Raw genomic sequence first — 18,429 nt, forward strand, 5'->3', positions numbered from 1 at the left:
TTTCTTTCTTTCTTTCTTTCTTTCTTTCTTTCTTTCTTTCTTTTTTTAAGACAGGGTATCACTGTGTAGCCTTGGATATCTTGGAATTTGCTCTGTCTACCTGGCTTGTCTCACACTCCCAGAGATCCACATGCTTCTGCCTCCCAAGTGCTGAGATTAAGGTGTGTACGGCTATGCCCAGCTTTTAAAATCTGCATACCTACCCATGACCAAGTATGCCTATCCTTTATGGTCATGGATTTTCTATGATTTCTTCAAAACGTTCGTGTCACTTCTCATCTGATACCAGATTTTTCAACTCATTAGTCTGATGTGTTCTCAGTGTGAAATTGCTGACATCAGTGAGGTGTGAATCCACCCTCCTGGGTTCTGCTCCTAGGAGAACTCTCTGCAGGACTGTGAGTCATGACTTCTAGATGAGAACGTTTGTCTATTTTTGCTCATTGACTTCTTTTAATAAAGAGTATCTTTGTGGCTGGTCGGTGGTGGCTCACGCCTTTAATCCCAGTACTTGGGAGGCAGAGGCAGGAGGATTTCTGAGTTCGAGGCCAGCCTGGTCTACAGAGTGAGTTCCAGGACAGCCAGGGCTACACAGAGAAACCCTGTCTCAAAAAAGAAAGAAAGAAAGAAAGAAAGAAAGAAAGAAAGAAAGAAAGAAAGAAAGAAAGGAAAAAGAAAAAGAAAAAAAGAGTATCTTTGTGTCAAAAGAGGGTTGGGCCGCATCTTAGACTCACCTGAGTACACATACATCAAAATGGAAGGAGCTATCTCTGAAGGCTTATTTCATGTTCAGTAGGGAACATTTGCTGTCAAATTCTCTGTGGTTTCCAACTCTGTTTAGAGGTAATTTCTGGAATATCATACCGATGGGTCTTTTATTTTGAAGACAGACCCACCACATTGGTCTCCATAGCCCCGTTTTGGAGGACTTATCTGGCCTCTTCCACTCACCCAGATCTCAGGACATAGGCAGACCCTCAACTTGGCCCTCTTCCAGGAATAAAGACAAAAGTCATTCATTTATGTGCATTCCATAAAAAGTTTCATCTACAGTTATTACTTGCCTCTTCAGTGAGTTCTATAAGCTTATCATATGCATCTTCAAAATAACCCCTTCAGAGGAGACATTACCATGAAGTGGAGATTATCCAGAAAGTAAAACAAGCTGTTCAAGATCTCGGGTCCCCATATTCTAATAGCGGCTTCCACTCTTAGTATGGCTGTCCTAATTCCCTCTGGAGTCTCATCTTGTCCCTCGTAACCTGCTAGGAGCTCCAGTCTTGGCATAGGGAAGCCCAGTCTTTAACACTTTTAGTCCAAGCATGTCACTGAGAACTTGCTCAGGCCAGCTGGACTTGTGTGACAGAGACGCTTTATTCTCCAGCCTGTGTTCCTCCACCCCCATTCTCTGAGCAGTGAGGTCATCACAGAGTTACCATCCTGCTGCTTCAGGCACTCTTCTCCTCCAACCCCAGTACATTCAACAGCCTCCAGCTTCCCAGTTCTAACTGCCACCAGGCTGCCTGGAGCCTTGGAGTAGGCCCAAATCAGAAAAGGATGTTAAAGATCCACACAGCAGCAGTGCTGTATTAGCTATTTCTGTATAAGAAATAATCCCAAAGTTTAGCTGTTTAAAACAGAAAAGGGAGTGGATGAGATAGTTTGGCTGGAAAGGTGCTTGCTTTGTAAGCCAAAGGATCTGAGTTTGATCCCTGGGGCTCAAATAATGGTGGAAGGAGAGAACTGACTTCACAAAGTTGTCCTCTGATTGACACATGAGGTGTACACACACACACACACACACACACACTAATGATACAAATAATAATTAATACATCTCTTCATCAATGAACTTGCGATCTCAGATTTCCTCTCATGTGGCCTCGGCTCTTCACAAGGACAATATATTTCGGACGGGCGGTGGTGGTGCACACCTTTAATCCCAGCACTTGGGAGGCAGAGGTAGGCGGATTTCTGAGTTCGAGGCCAGCCTGGTCTACAGAGTGAGTTCCGGGACAGCCAGGGCTACACAGAGAAACCCTGTCTCGAAAAACCAAAAAAAAAAACAAAAAAAAAAAAGGACAATATATTTCATTAATCTCTGAAAACTATATTTATCTTCTGCATGACCTTAAAGGCCATCACCAAAGCAGAAAGTGCCCTTGAAGCAGTAATGGAAATACCAAAGGAAACATTTGTGGAGCCAGTGGAGCCATGTGTCTGCAGTATGATTTGTAGATCAGGGCTTCTTAACCCTTTTCCACTCAATTTTTTTTTTTAACCCAGGAAAACATGACTCCAGGTATATAGATATGTAAGTGTACAGAGGCAGGGTAGGAAAACTGTTCCATTGGCCAAGTGCCTGCTATACAAGCATAAGGACTTGAGTTCTAGTCCCAGCACCGGCATAAAAAGCCAAGCATTACTGTGGTACCTGCAATCTCAGTAATGAGGACAGGGAAACTGAGTATCCCTAAAGCTCATTGGCCAGCTAATAGCTGAAACAGTAAGTTCTGGCTTCAGAGACAGATTATGCTTAAAAAAAAAAAGAAAAAAAAAAGCAGGGAGAGACTGAGAAGGGATTGACATTGCCCTCTGATATGAACACTGGCTCGCATTCCCACAGCATACACACACACACACACACACACACACACACACCAACAATATACAAATAGACAAATCATTTGCTGAAATTAATCATAAAGAAATTTATTTTGAAACAATTCTTTAGTATTCACATAATTTAAGCACTTATTAAAGATGCATGCATGCTAATGAGGGGAATGTGTTTGTTTATTTTTACACAAGAATTACATCTTGACCACGTATTTGATGCTGCTCCAGGACACAGAACGTCTTCAATATGTTTCTTTTTTGTTTGTTTGTTTGTTTTTGTTTTGTTTTTCGAGACAGGGTTTCTCTGTGTAGCCCTGGCTGTCCCGGAACTCACTCTGTAGACCAGGCTGGCCTTGAACTCAGAAATCATCTGCCTCTGCCTCCCAAGTGCTGGGATTAAAGGCATGCACCACCACTGCCTGGCCTTCAACATGTTTCAAAGTTGACTGATACTTTGATTTTATAATTGTCAATGCTGAGAACACCACTTTGCAAAAACACAGGGTACAAAATGGCAAAAATATTGCTTAGGGCCATTTCAGAAATTGTTGAGAATTCCATCCTAATTGTGATTGCAGAGTCATTTATTAATTTTCTTAAATGAAACAATTTAAAAGGTTTTTTACATTTGGTACATGCATGCATGCTTGTGAGTGTGTGTGTGTGTGTCCATGAGTATAGAGGTTAGAGGACACCTTTCAGGAGTTGTTTTTTCTTCCTTTCACCCCGTGGTTCCTGGGGATTGAACTCCTGTTGTCAGGCTTGGCACAAAGCACCTTTATCTGCTGACTCCGCTCAGCACTCCACTAGCAACAATTTTTAAAACCATACATTTTGACACTCTGTACATTCTGACACAAATCAACCCAAAGATATACTAACTTGGTGCTTGCATGCTGAGGAACAATGGACGAGAAACATTACAAATCTTTCTGGTATTAAACCTTTTCATTTCTGTAAGACCAGAAATCTTCCTATTTCTATGATTCCCAGCATCCACTGGTCTCATTTGAGCTGAGGTGTTTGAGCTGGTGCTCACTGACATCACGTGGGATGAGGCACGTGTAGTGGCAAAGTGCAGATGCTCTGAATCTAGAACCAAGGCCTCAGTGAAGGTGTACAAAGAAATACAGCTGAGTGCGACCAGAAGCACCTCCGACTCATTGTTGGTTTGCTTTTTAATTAAATTTTGGTGGTTGTATATTCATTTTTTACTGTTGCCACACGTGATTCCATATGGGGTCAAGACCTACAGTTTAAGAAGCTGGGCAACTGACCACCTGTGCTACCCGCATGGGCCCACCTGTCATGCTTGTGGAAATTTAAGCGCTGAGGCTACACTCTAGGCTTTCCAACTCAGATCTGAAAGACAGAGGTGGGAGAGCAGGGAAGTCGACCAACATGCTTCACTGGGAAAACAGATGACACAAGACCTGTGAATGATGACACTCCGGCCAAATGGGGGGTTAGCCAGAGCATGCAGACACGAGATTCAGGCCAGGCTTTGAAAACCACCAAAGGTCAAAGTAGAGACGTTGGGGTCCGCCTTTAAATTCCCCAAAGCAGAACTGAGAGCAAGTGACAATACCCATGGACCAGAAAGGCCAACGATTGTTCCATCTATGAAGAACAGCACAGGAGCGATGTCTGGACAGGTACCTCTAGCATAAAAGTACATGGTGCCATTGGTGATGGGTCCCAACTGTGCAGTCAGCCTCCTCGGAAAGTTTTCCTTCAGTTGTTTGTACAGCCAGGAGGGATGCTGTCCTGACCCGATGTTTCCCTTGCTGTCACCTTCCATGACTCTAGTTCAGATTTGCTGAGATTGACAGAGCGCCAGAGGAGCCAGCCCGGCTGTCTGGTGCACACAGTTAAAAATAATCTTTAGTTTGCTAAGCTGGCTGCTGAATATCTGCGGCTTTAATTGATGGGCAATCTTCTTGCTGTTATATGAATTTAAAAAATACTGTTTTCTCAAAGCACTGTTGACCTGGCGGTAGCCTGACAAGCTGACCCCAACCCACCCAACCTGTCATCTCCAGAGGACACACACACCTGTACTCCAATCCCTCGGACTCTGAGGCTTCCCCTGTTTAACAAAAGATACCCCCCAAAACAGCTTGAACATAGAGAATAACAAGGGGGCTCCATCATAGTTTATTTTTGTTTTCAAGAAGATTTCTCTGCTTCAGCCGCCTCGGGGGGCAGGTACAACAAAATGACAGAAATGAAAACACTGAGCCACATTAAAATGCTCTGCCAGCAACAGCCAAATCCTAAGCCTTTGGAGAATAAACTGACGGCAAGTGCAGCTGCCCTTTTGCTAGCAACAGGGATTGTGGGCTCAGATTGACGGCTCTGGGCTTAAGCCCAGGAGTTTAATGATAATGATGTTGGTGATGATGATAATTATCATAATAATAGCTAACCTTTATTGAGGACTTTCTGTGTGCCAAACGCCGCACGATACATACAATGTGTTTATTTCTATCTGTTTCTCTGTATAGTATCTACATGGAGATAGCGAGAGTCTCCTTTGACTCTTACTATATTTCTGTGAAAGAGAGCTTTGGTAGAATATCCTTACCCCATTTTAAAGAGAGGGAAGCTGAGGCTTAGAGAATGTCAATAACATGACAGATGAGTTTTAGAATCAGAATACTTATAGTTTATTCTCAACCATTACTCAGATCTTCTGGGGAAATATGCCAGGATATGCTGAAGAGATAATTGATTTCTATGCTTTGAATGTATCCCTGGGCTCAGATTCTAGTTCTATGACCTCAGTTTCTTTTCTTTCTTTCTTTTATTTCTTTCTTTTTTTTTTTTTTTTTTGGTTTTTCGAAGACCTCTGTTTCTTTATCCATCAAATAGCACATCAAGTGTGACCCTTGTCCTTATAACTCACCTTTGGGGATGAATTACAGACTCAAGTTTCCTTAAAAGGAAGGACTTTACTCAAAAGAGCTATGATGTAGCAATGTCAATAAGAATGTTAATGTTTACTTGCATATAACAAAATCAATGAGCTCAAAGCCAGCTTACTGGAGGTTTGCTTTTTGTGGTGCTGGGGCTCAAACCCAGGGCTTCACCTTACTCCCTGAGTTACTGGGCATTTTTTGTTGATTTGTTTTTTCATGTGTATACATTGTTTCTGTTGATTATTATTTGTGGGGGATGTCATAGGGCGCATGTAGAGGTCAGAAGACAACTCTGTAAAGCCAGTTCTGTCCTTCCACATTTGCATGGTGTACTGGCAAAATTTTTGTGTCAACTTGACACAAGCTGGAGTCATTTGGAAGGAGGGAACCTCAGTTGAGAAAGTGTCCCCCTTCCCCTGTCAGACTGACCTGTGGGCAAGCCTGCTGCTTGTTTTCTTGATTGATGATTAATGGGAGAGGGACCAGTTGACTGTGGGCAATGTCACCTGGGCTGGTAGTCCTGGGTTCTATAAGAAAGCAGGCTGAACAAACCATGAGGAGCAAGCCCACAGCAGCACTCTTTCACGGCCTTTATCTACAGCAGCTCCTGCCTCCAGGTTCCTGCCCTATTAGAGTTCCTTCCCTGACTTCCCTCTGTGACAGCCTGTGTGTGAAACTGTATTCTTAAATAAATCCTTTCCTCCCTGAATTGTTTTGGTCCTGTTTTATCATAGCAATAAAACCCCAAGACACATGGGTTCCAGGGAGTGAATTCGGCTTGCAATGCTGAGAGGCAGCATCTATACCTACTGAGTGAGCCACTGTCCTAACTTTGCTTTCTACTGCTGTGATAAACACCATGACCAAAAGCAGCTTGGGGAGAAAAGTACTCTTTCTTTTTCTTCCCCTCTCCCCACCCCACCCCCACCCCCAATTTACAAGTTAAAGTCCATCATCGAAAGTCCATCATCAACAGAGGCAGAACCGAAATCCTGCTTACTGCCTTGGGCTTGTGCAGTCTGCTTTCTTGACAACCCAGGACCACCTGCTCAGGTGTGGCACTGCCCACGGTGGGCCCTCCAATGCCAATCATCAATCAAGAAAATGCCCCCAAGCATATGCCCACAGGCCAGTCTGATGGAGGCAATTCCTCAGCTGAGGCTCCCACTGCAGAGATGACTCCAGCTTGTGTCAAGGCGATGAAGAAGCTCAAGGAGCACAGCTACCTCACCGACTTTGTTATTATTATTATTCTCACTCTGTAGTCCAAGCTACAGGGATGAGGTCTGGGACTCATCCCTGCTTACTGCTTTGAAGGGTGGCAAGATGTTGGTACATCTGGAGTTGGGGACTCAAGGGATATCAAAAAGTAAATTTTTTTTTTTTTTGCATACCTCTGGCTGTCCTGGAGCTCACTATGTAGACCAGGCTAACCTCAAATTCAGAGATCCGCCGCCTGCTTCTCAGATGGATTCTTACTCTTTCTTGCACAGCTTTGCTTCTCCGTGCATGGGCCCCTTGTACAGGGGAACCTCTCCAGTGTCTAGGCTTCCTCCCTGCCCCGCCCAGCTGATTAGATGACTATAGCATCTCTGGCTTCTACAAGGTGTGAAGGAAAATGGAAGCCTGTCCTCAAATGTTACTGGGACTGCTTTTTACTTAATTTTGATTTCTGAGACAAAGAAGATAACCCAGGTTAACCTTGAACTCACAACCATCCTGCCTCAGAGCCTCAAGTGTTGGTATCACTGCACCCAGCTCTCTGTTGACATTTTAACTTTGGGCTCCTACGGGCTCATAGCCTCCAGGAGTGTCATCTTAAGCCTCTCTCTTCCAGTCTATGCTACTTTTTTATACAAGCCAAATGAAGCTCGCACATTCTGTTTTGGGTTTTGTTTTTGTTTTTTGTTTTTTGTTTGTTTTTTGTTTTTTTTTTTTGAGACAGGATCTCACTATGTAGCTCAGGTTGTCCCGAATTTAGTACGTATGTAGACCAAGCTGGCCTCAAATTCTGAGATCTGCCTGCCTCTGCCTCTCGAGGGCTGGGATTAAAGGTGTGGGCCACTACTATATCCAGCTTGTGATTTCTCTCTTGAAGGATCCATCTGGCTTCAGTGCCAAGTAAGAGGCCCCCTACAGTCGTCCAAGTAGGAGCTGGTAGAGACTGGAGGAGGGTGGTTCCAGGAGAGGTGATAGATAGTCAAACTAGAAACTGATGTTAAAGATGAAGCCTGAGGATTTGCTGATGACCTGTATGCTTGAGCATAGCTATCACCCAGTGCTTGAGAGGTTGAGACAGGAGGATGGCAAGTTGGAGGCCAAGCTGGGCTAAATAGTGAATAAAAAGGCTTGAACAGGAGAATAGGAGGGCACAAGGGAAAATTCAGGAAAATTCCAAATGTAGGGTTAGAATGGCGCTGCCATCTTTAATCTCCCTTAGATCCATTCCCTCTTCAATGTCACTGCTACAAGACACTACAAGCGTCTCGTGGGGATGCCACAGCATCCTAAACAGTCTCCTGCCTCCACCTGCCTCTCTAGACTTCTTCTAGCAGCTAGAACCTGAAGCCTGACTGTCATTCTCTAAGAACCCGTTTTCACAGGATAAAGTTGGATCTGCACAGTGCAGCCTGGAGGGCGTCCACTGACTTCATTCCTGTACTTCTTCTAACGTTCACCTTCCCTGTTAGATGTGTGGAAGACGGAGAGTAATATCAGCTCTTTATCAGTCTTTACCTTATTGGTTGAGACAGGATCTCTGACTGAACATCGAGTTCACTAATTAGGCTAGACTGTTTGGCCAGCAAGCCCCAGGGTCCTTTCAGTTCCCTCTCCTCTGCTCTGGGATTATAGGTTCTCACCTCCACACCCAGCTTTTTCTGTGGGTGCTGAGGATGGGATTCAGATCCCCAGGCTTGTCCAGAAAGCACTTAACTAAAAGAGTCTTGTCTCCAGCCCCTTGATTGGTACTTTGAACATCATACAAACAAATAATCCTTTCTATTTCCAAAATGCTTCTCTACCCATTTATACTAAGAAGGAGGAAGCGGTGTCTTTTTTACAGATAAGGAAGCTGGGTCTGGAGGACCTGGTATCTCAGGGGACCCCATCACAAAGGATGATGGACTGGAAGCCATCTCCTCCTTTTGAAATGGGGCGTTTAGCCTTAATTGTCAGTGTTTCCCCTGCGAGAACAACTTCAATCTCTTGGTGAAGTGGGGGGTAGGGTAGAAAAGCTCAGATTCAGAACATACAGAATATCCAAAATGTCAACATTTTAGCCTTAACAAATTTATTTGAAAACACATTTCTTCAAAATAATTTATTCCTAAACAGCTAAAGAAGAGGGGGGCAGGCAGTTGTCAGAGGCTGAATTGAGCAGACAGGATAACAGGCAGGTTAAGAAGAATAATTACCGGCTTTTTTCTTCTTACTCAACAGCTTCTTTTTCAGGCCTGTCAATCACTGTTTATCACACTTGAACCAAAACAATGATTTTTCCCCCCTTTTCTCTCTGAGGTCGGAGGACCTACTGGGGAGATGGTGACTAACTGTGGGGGCAGGACCAGTGTGTCACACAGGCTGGAGCCAGGGATCAGGGGGCCCTTGTCAGTGAGAGGGGCCCATGTCCAAAGCTTATACCTAGCAGAACAGGAAGAAAATATTTTCTGAGATTCTAATATGGGGTGACATTCCCCTTTATATTAGGTGCTGGGGATTGAATCTAGTGTCTTGAGCAGTCTAAGTAAGTGCTCTACCACTGAACTAACACCTTCAGCTCCACCCACGGTGTGTGTGTGGGGGGTATTCTGTTTGTTTGTTTGTTTGTTTGTTTGTTTAGACAAAAATCTAATTCTTTAGCTCAGATTGGTCCCAAATTTACAGTAATCTTCCTGCTTCAACCTCCAGAGTGCAGGGATTACAGGTATGAGCTTTAAGGTTTTTTTTTTCTCTCTCTCTGTCTCTCTATCTCTCTCTGTCTCTCTCTGTCTCTCTCTGTCTCTATCTCTGTCTCTCTCTCCCTTCCTCCTTCTCTCTGTCTCTCTCCATCTCTGTCTGTCTCTGTGTGTGTGTGCATGCATGTGTATGTGGTGTGTATGTATGTGTGCGTGCATGCATGTGTGTGTACATGCGCATGCATATATGCCCTTGTGCACGCATTCGGGGTCAGAGGACAACATGACAGTTATAGTTATCTCCTTCCACCATGTGAGAGTTGGGAATTGAATTTAGATTATCAGGCGTGGCAAGAGGCACTTTTTTTTTTTTGCTTTTTTTTTTTTTTTTTTTTTTTTAGGTTTTTCGAGACAGGGTTTCTCTGTGTAGCCCTGGCTGTCCTGGAACTCACTCGGTAGACCAGGCTGGCCTCGAACTCAGAAATCCGCTTGCCTCTGCCTCCCAAGTGCTGAGATTAAAGGCGTGCGCCACCACCGCCCCGACAAGAGGCACCTTTACCCACTTGCCACAGCATTAGTTATTTAAATATCTCCATGGTCCTGCCAGAGGGACACTTTGGTTCCCATTTTACAGATGAAGACTCTGAGGCTCAGAGTGGTTAAATGCAAGCACAAAAACAAAACACACACACACACACACACAGCTGTGCATGCTAACTGGACTGCAATACAGTTCCAGAAGAAATGTCATTTTATCTCCAACTAGGAGAGGTATCTGGCTCCACAAAGTAGACAATTCCCTGTCCTCCTGGAACATTGGAGACTAACACAGAGCAACGAACCTGTCCCCAGGTAAGAGAAGAGACATAGGAAAGGATAAAAACTTCTTGGAGGAAGGGGTGGTCATGTTGAGTGGTGGCCATTTAAGTAAAAACAGAGAAGAGAATTCCCGAGAGATATGACACATGTAAACATGTCTGCTAAAAACATTACAGAATGTGGAGAAAAACAAATGTTAAATTTGAGAAAAATGGCCATTAGTAAAGCAGCAGCTAAGTAGGATGTGGTAGCATAGGCCTTTAATCCCAGCACTTGAGAGGCAGAGGCAGGCAGATCTCTGAGTTCAAGGCCACCTTGCTCTATGGAATGAGTTCTAGGAAAACCAGGGCCACACAGAGAAACCCTGTCTCAAAAAAACCAAAAATTCATTAAAAAAAAAAAAAGATAAATAAATAAAGGGACAGCTGGAAACAGCTAACATCTACTGAATGCCAGGCACTTCTAAGAGTTTTATGTATGTTACCACATGTATTCTTATGTATATTATTCATTCTCTCAGGCCACAAATACTTATTGAACTCCATAAGGCCTACTTCATGGTTTGCAAATAGTTTTCAGTACACTTGTAACAATATAGGAGCTCAGTCAAGAGCAACAGGAAGCTTTTCATTTCTATCCAGTCTATCTGCCCTCCTCATGGTATTTTGCTTGATATTGCATTATATCTACGGTGGTTTGAATATGCTTGGCTCAGGGAGCGGCACTATTAGGAAGTGTGGTCTTGTTAGAGGAAGTGTGTCACTGTGGGGGTGGGCTTTGAGACCCTCCTCCTCGCTGCCTTGAGGAGCCTCGCTCCTGGCTGCCTTCAAATCAAGATGCAGAGCTCTCAGACCCTCCAGCACTGTGTCCATCTGCATGTGCCATGGTACATGTACGGAGGTCAGAGGGCAACTTGCAGTCTTTAATTCTCTCCTACCATGTGGGTCTTAAGAATTGTACCCAGAAAAAAAAAGAATTGTACTCAGATCTTCAGAGTTGCTGGCGTCTTTTGAAGCCCTGTTTTTGAGTCGGGGTCTCTGTATTAGTCAGGGTTCTCTAGAGTCACAGAACCTACAGAATTTCCCCATATCTTAAGGGAAATTATTGGAGTGACTTCCAGTCTGTAGTTCAACTAACCCAACAATGGGCAGCTGTGAATGGGAAGTCCAAGAGTCTAGTAGTTGCTCAGTCCCACAAGGCTGGGTATTTCAGCTGGCCTCTGTAGAAGCTGGAATCCTGAAGAGGTAAGTAGGTTCTAACAGATGTGCTGGCAAGCAAGTGCAAACAGACAAAGAAGAGTGAGTCTTTCTTCTTCCATGTCCTTATGTAGGCCTCCAGCAGAAGGTGTGTCCCAGATTAAAGATGTGTACCTGGACCTAAACTTTTATTTATTTGGAACTTGCTCTGTCCCAGGCTGGCTTTGAACTCAGAGATCTGCTTGCCTCTGTCTCCTGGGATTAAAGGTGTATACCACCTTGCCTAGACTTAGGCTTTTCATGGACACTATGCCTCAAGATTTGAACCAAAAGTATGTGTCATCCCATGTCAAGATCCAGATCAAAAGCCTGCGTCTTTCAGCCTCAAGATCTGGATCACATGTGTGTCCTCCATTTCTGTATTATAGTTCATTCCAGATGTAGTCAAGTTGGCAACTGGGAATAGCCATCACAACATCCTTAGGACACAATAACGATGGCATATACGTTATGTATATGGGTGCCCTCAGGGACCCAGTGCTCTGCCATAGAAACTTGGACTACAAAGCACGCATTTCTCTGGCTCTGATCCTTCTCATGCCCAGGGCTTCTCTGAGGTTTAAGGTGGGAGGGGCAGGGGAGGAAGTAGATGAAAATCTGTGTGGAAGAGTTAGGGGACAGCTCAGGAAGGATCACATATGAATTGAGATGCCAAGTCCCTGATGCATTGTCTTAGTCGGTGTTCCGTTGCTGTGAAGAGACACCATGACCACAGACAACTCCTATAGAAGAAAGTATTCAATTGGGGCTGGCTTACAGTTTCAGAGGTTTAGTTCATTATTGCCATGGTAGGAAGCATGCAACACAAAGACAGACTTAGTGCTTAAGAAATAACTGAGAGCCATAGGGAGCATGAAGAGAGAGCCAACAGGCCCAGCTTGGGCTTTTCAAACCTCAAAACTCACCCCCTACTGACACATTTTCTTCAACAAGGACATGTCTCCTGTTTCTTCTCAAATAGTGTCACTCTATGATGACTAAGCATTCAAACATACTCAGCCAATGGAGGACATTCTTAATCGAACCACCACATTCATTATCCTTTATTCTGTCAAAATTTGCTTATGAAATGCAGACTCAAATACTGAATTCTTAAGAATACCGAAGTGGTGACCATAGAGTACTAAACTCAAAGTATAAGTCCTACTTTGGAGAGTGTGCCCCATGTAACTGCACTGGTTGTATGCCCTTGGAGAATGAGCCTCATGTAACTACATTGGTTGTGTGCCCTTAGAATGTACCCATTGTAACTCCTCTGGTTGTGTGCTCTTGAAGTCATCCCTGGAATGCCATCTTACTTCAAGTCTACTTTTTTTTTTGATGGTAGTGATAATCTTACACATTCCAGACTGACCTTGAGCTTGCTACATAGTGTGACCTAGAGCTCCTTACTCACGTCTCTTCTTCCTGAGCCTACAGTAATGTGTCACCACACCTACTTTATTTAGGGCTGGGGACTGAATCCAGAGTTTTATGCATGCTAAGTTAGCACTTTTCCAGTTGAGCTATACTTTTTCCCGGCTTGAGTCTAGGATATGGAACTGAAAAAAAGTGAAAACTTCCACCGTGCTGCAGCTGACATCCAAGTGGAAACCAACACAATGGGGAAACACATGGTATATGGAATGATAGAGAGTACCATAGAGGAGGAAAAAGGATGTGAGAAGAGGGCACAGTGGTATTCAAGAAGTTCCATGTTTATTTGTAGGCTAATTGGTTGGTTTTGGGTTTTCTTTTTTTTTTCTTCTTTTTCTTTTTTCTTTTCTTTTTTTTTTTTCTTTTTGGTTTTTCGAGACAGGGTTTCTCTGTGTAGCCCTGGCTGTCTTGGAACTCACTCTGTAGACCAGGCTGGCATCAAACTCAGAAATCTGCCTGCCTCTGCCTCCCAAGTGCTGGGATTAAAGGGATGTGCCACCACCACTCGGCAGTTTTGGTTTTTCATGATAGGGTTTTCAAAACAATGTGTAGTTTTTGCTGTTCTAGTGTTTGCTTTGTAGACCAGGCTGGCCTTAAATTCAGACATTTGCCTGCCTCTGCCTCCTGAGTGCTGGGATTAAAGGCTGTACCTGGCTGAGGGTGTCCTCCTCCTCTGTTGAGTACACGTGCAGGTGTGCACATGCCATGGAAGTCAAGAGACAGCTTAAGGAACCCAGCTGACTCACCATTGACTCTGAGAATCCAACTCAGATCTCCAGGGTTCTGCTGTAAGCACTTTTACCCCCTCTGCCATCTTGCTGTCTGGAGAATGACTATGGATATATATTCTCATTCTCATTTAAGCAAGCATAAATTCAGTGGATAAGGCTCTCTCAGGAGCCCAAGACTGTTTACTTCACCACTTCTGCCTATAGCCTTGTGGTGTCAATCTGATGGGCTGTCAGCACCAAATTCACGGACAGCTCCTTCCTCACGCCTTCTTTAACTCTTCTAGAATTTGGTCTCTGCCTGTGGTTCTTTCTGCTCAAGACATCCCTGTCTATCTACTCTCCTTGCCACAACTTCAGGGACTGGGGTTAGAATCTATCTGGATGATATTTCAGAAGGTGCCTTCTTGAAGTTCATGATTCTAAGAGAAACCAGATTAAACATTTGAAAAATCTAGAAGTAAGCCAGGTGGTAGTGGCAGTGCAGGCTTTTAATCCTAGTACTTGCAAAGAAAAAGAGAAAAAGCCTCTAAGTAAACAAACACACATATACTCTCTTTTTCTACCCCCTCATCTGTGTGTGTATGCTGAATGTGTCTGTACAGATTTGTGCCCATGTATTTTGGAGGCCAGAGTCAATGCAATGGTAATGTCTCTCTCGACTGCTGCTGCTGTTCCTCCTCTTCCCCCTTCTCCCCCTCCTCCCCCTCCTCCCCCTCTTCCCCCTCTTCCCTCTCCTCCTCTTCCTCCTCTTCCCCCTCCTCCTCTTCCTCTCTAGACATGGTTTCTCTCTGTAGCCCTGGATATTATGGAACTAATTCTGTAGACCAGGCTGGCCTTGAACTCAGAGAGATCCGCCTGCCTCTGCCTCCCAAGTGCTGGAATTAAAGGCATATTCCACCACTGCTAGGCTTCCAAGCTATCCTATTTTAGACAGGATTTCTCACTGATCCTGGAACTCATCTATTGGGGAAGACTAGTTGGCTAGCAAGCCCAGGAGATGTTCCTGTCTTCATATCCTCACTGCTGGTCGTAGAAGTGTATGCTACCATTCCTAGCATTTTTACATGGGCTTTAGTGATCAAACTCAGGTACCCATGTTTATGTGATAGGCACCACCCTATCCCCTAGATATAGATATATAAGCATTCTAAAACCAAATCTTTGACTCCAGTTCTTAGGAAATATTGCATTGTTGTCTACAGAAGTTGGTTCAGACATAGCATTTGTATTTTTTCTTTTTTCTTTCTTTCTTTCTTTTTTTTGTTTTTGTTTTTGTTTTTGGAGACAGGGTTTCTCTGTGTAGCCCTGGCTGTCCTGGAACTCACTCTGTAGACCAGGCTGGCCTCGAACTCAGAAATCTGCCTGTCTCTGCCTCCCAAGTGCTAGGATTAAAGGTGTGCACCACCACTGCCTGGCTTGGTTTTTCTTTTTTTCTTTTTTCTTTTTTTTTTTGCATTTGTATTCTGTGAACAGTATAACTTTTTAAAAATTCTTTAACAAGTCCCTACTGGATTGGAATTAATGTCTTTTATAGCTTCATTCTCCTTGACTGTATTCTTCATGTCTCCAGAAAATGCTTATGCAGCTGCCTCAGCTTTTCACATATTACCAGGGGATTAAAGACACATTTGGGGAGACTATGTAATCTCAAGAATATGTAGCTTAAGGAGCTCTCTGCCCGCTCTTCCCTGCCAGAGGCAGACATGGACAAAGAAGGGGATCAACGGTAACCATGGCCATGTCAAGTACACTCTGTTTGGTTTAAGGGCTGAATTGAAGCATATAGAGATGAACGACTGGTTTCTTAGGATTTAACTTATAATGCCGAAACGACAAAAGCCAAAGTTGTGCCAGACATGATGGCGCATGCCTGTTATCCAAGCACTTGAGAGGTAGAGGCAGGAAGGTCAGAAATTCAAGGTTATAGTTTTTGGACACATAGTGAGTTTAAAGCCAGCCTGATCTAGAGGAGACACTGCCTAAAGTAAATAAACATATAAACAATAGTCAACTAAACAGAAAGGAAGGAAGGAAGGAAGGAAAGGGAGCTGAAGTCATCTTCTGAACTCCTTCTATTGAGGTCTTCTCTGATTTTGGTCAACAATGAGCACAACACTCTAGTACGGAGGTGTGTGGTAGGAAATTCTAACTGCCAGCCTCTGAGGATCCTCATCTGACCCTACTTCTAGCAGGCTGAGAAAGTGAGCCAACATTTCCAGCATAACTTCCATGTACCCAATTCTCCATCAGTCACTTTCTGCATGTTATCTCAAGGCATCCTCACAGCAACCCTGGAAAGTAGGTGGCACTATCAATGTCTCACCAGTGAGGTAGCTGAGGCATGAGAAAGGGTGGTAACTTATGACCACATAGTTTGCAGAGAGCCAAGATTCAAACTCAGGTCATTTTTAACACCAGACCATGCTGGTGTTTTTTGTTTTTTGTTTTGTTTTTTGTTTGGTTTGGTTTTTCGAGACAGGGTTTCTCTGTGTAGCCCTGGCTGTCCTGGAACTCACTCTGTAGACCAGGCTAGCCTCGAACTCTCAAACTCAGAAATCCGCCTGCCTCTGCCTCCCAAGTGCTGGGATTAAAGGCATGCGCCACCACCGCCAGGCCAGACCATGCTGTAGCTTTGCAAACTCCAATGAAGAAAAGGCTCTGGTGGTGTAGGAGAAACTGCCCCTGGTGCTTGGGTTGCTGGTTCTAAGTTGAGTATGGAAAGATCAGGAGTACTCCTGTGTTTACAAGCTGCTGCCTCTCAAAAGTTGAACTATAGCCAGGTATGGTTGTACATACCTATAATCCCAATACTTGGGAAGCAGAGGCAGGATTGTCACAAGTTTGAGGCCAATCTAGGCCACATAGTGAATGTCACAATGAAAACTATTATTTTTTTAAGTTAATCTATGGTAATAAAATGACCTTAGAAAAAGTTGATTTAGTTGAGCGGTGGTAGAGCAGACTTTTAATCCCAGCACACAGGAGGCAGGTGAATCTCTGTGAGTTTGAGCCCATCCTGGTCTACAAAGTGAGTTCCAGGGCAGCCAGGACTATAGAGTGAAATCCTGTGTCAGAAAAAAAAAAAAAAGAAAAAAAAAACAAAAAACCGGGCGGTGGTGGCGCATGCTTTTAGTCCCAGCACTTGGGAGGCAGAGGCAGGCGGATTTCTGAGTTCGAGGCCAGCCTGGTCTACAGAGTGAGTTCCAGGACAACCCGGGCTGTACAGAGAAACCCTGTCTTGAAAAACCAAAAAAAAAAAAAAAAAAAAAAAAAAAAAACCAAACAAACAAACAAACAAAAAAACAAAAAAACAAAAAAAAACAAAAAAAAGCAAAAAAACCCAAAAAACAAAAAAAGTAACAAAACACAACAAAACACATAAATTTAAAAAGAAAAACAAAAAGAAAAGTTGACTTAAAGTACATACTGAAGTTAAGTTGGTAGCAGTAGCAACACCTGGTAGGCATGTGAAGATTACAAATATTTGGACTCCCCATTCCAGAATATTCTATTTCATAAGTATGTAACAGACCCTGGAAATCTGAATTTTTAAAGATTGTTTTTTGTCGTTCTGAGGCACTGACAAGTGTGGAAGCCACTGTTTTCAGGAGCCCCTGTAAACCCACGGTTTCCCTTTCTGCCTGTTATAAACAATCCTCAGAGCCAAGGCACAGTTCTGGAAGAGGAGCCAGCATCCCCTGGAGGGATCTTAGGATGCTTTGAAATTGTTTGGACCAATAGTTCTCAATGATGGAAGATGGCATATGTGCCTGGGACACTCTCCAACCACCACTCATCTCAGTTGAGAATCACTATACTAGTCCAACAAGGCTAGAGATAAATTTGTAGGAACAGAAGACACCTATTTGTTCAGAGGTTGATGCTAGCCACTTCTGCAATGAGTAGCCATGATCGTCTCTATGGCTACCTTCCAGGAAAACTTGTAATTATCTCTAGGGAACCTCCCATGCTGCTTTCCTTACGACCAGTCAGTGGTTGTGTATGGAGCATCCCTTTGGGCTTTTCTGGATAGGTATCTAGTGTTTCTTCCCCTGTGCCCTGTGAGTGTTTTGGGGTTTAGAGAGATACATAACACACCTAGAAGAGGACTGAGATCAGATGGTCTTGAGTATAACAACGTAATCTATATGCTATGAATTGTGAGACCAAGAGGACATCACTTCTCAGTCCCAATCAGTCCTCACCATCGAGAAATGCAGGCTTGGCATTTCAAAGGTCATGATTTAAGAGAGAGAGAGAGAGAGACACGCTGGAGAAGGTGACACACCTGTAATCTCCCAGCATTTGGGAATCAGAGACAGGAGGATTATGGCAAGTTCCAGACCAGCCTGGCATACAGAATGAGTCTTTGTCTTGGCTCAAGGGCAGTCTGCCTTGGTTGGGCATATCTGTCAGCTGCTGTATCTTAGAAGTTATGATACAGCACTCCTAAAACACTCACTCACTCCAGTCTGTGTTGACTTGGCTGCCTATGGGAATGATGTTCTTAATGCTCTTTGCTTTGAAATAGAAGGGCTGGGACAAAGCCAGTTTTTGCTCTCACCAGGCAGTCCCCGGTAGATTGCTCTGAAGCATCTTTCTACAGTTCTGATTGGGTAGACAAAATGGTTCACTATGTAAAGGTACTTGCCTTCAAGCTCAATGATCTGAGTTGAATCCCATACGACCTACATGGTGGAAGGGGAAAACTGACCCCCACAAGTTGTCCCCTGACTGAATAAAAATGTGGACATGACCACTCCTAAGTACG

The sequence above is a fragment of the Grammomys surdaster genome, unplaced genomic scaffold (genome assembly GCF_004785775.1).
Source record: "Grammomys surdaster isolate TR1022 unplaced genomic scaffold, NIH_TR_1.0 126278, whole genome shotgun sequence".
In the NCBI taxonomy this organism is placed as follows: Eukaryota; Metazoa; Chordata; class Mammalia; order Rodentia; family Muridae; genus Grammomys; species Grammomys surdaster.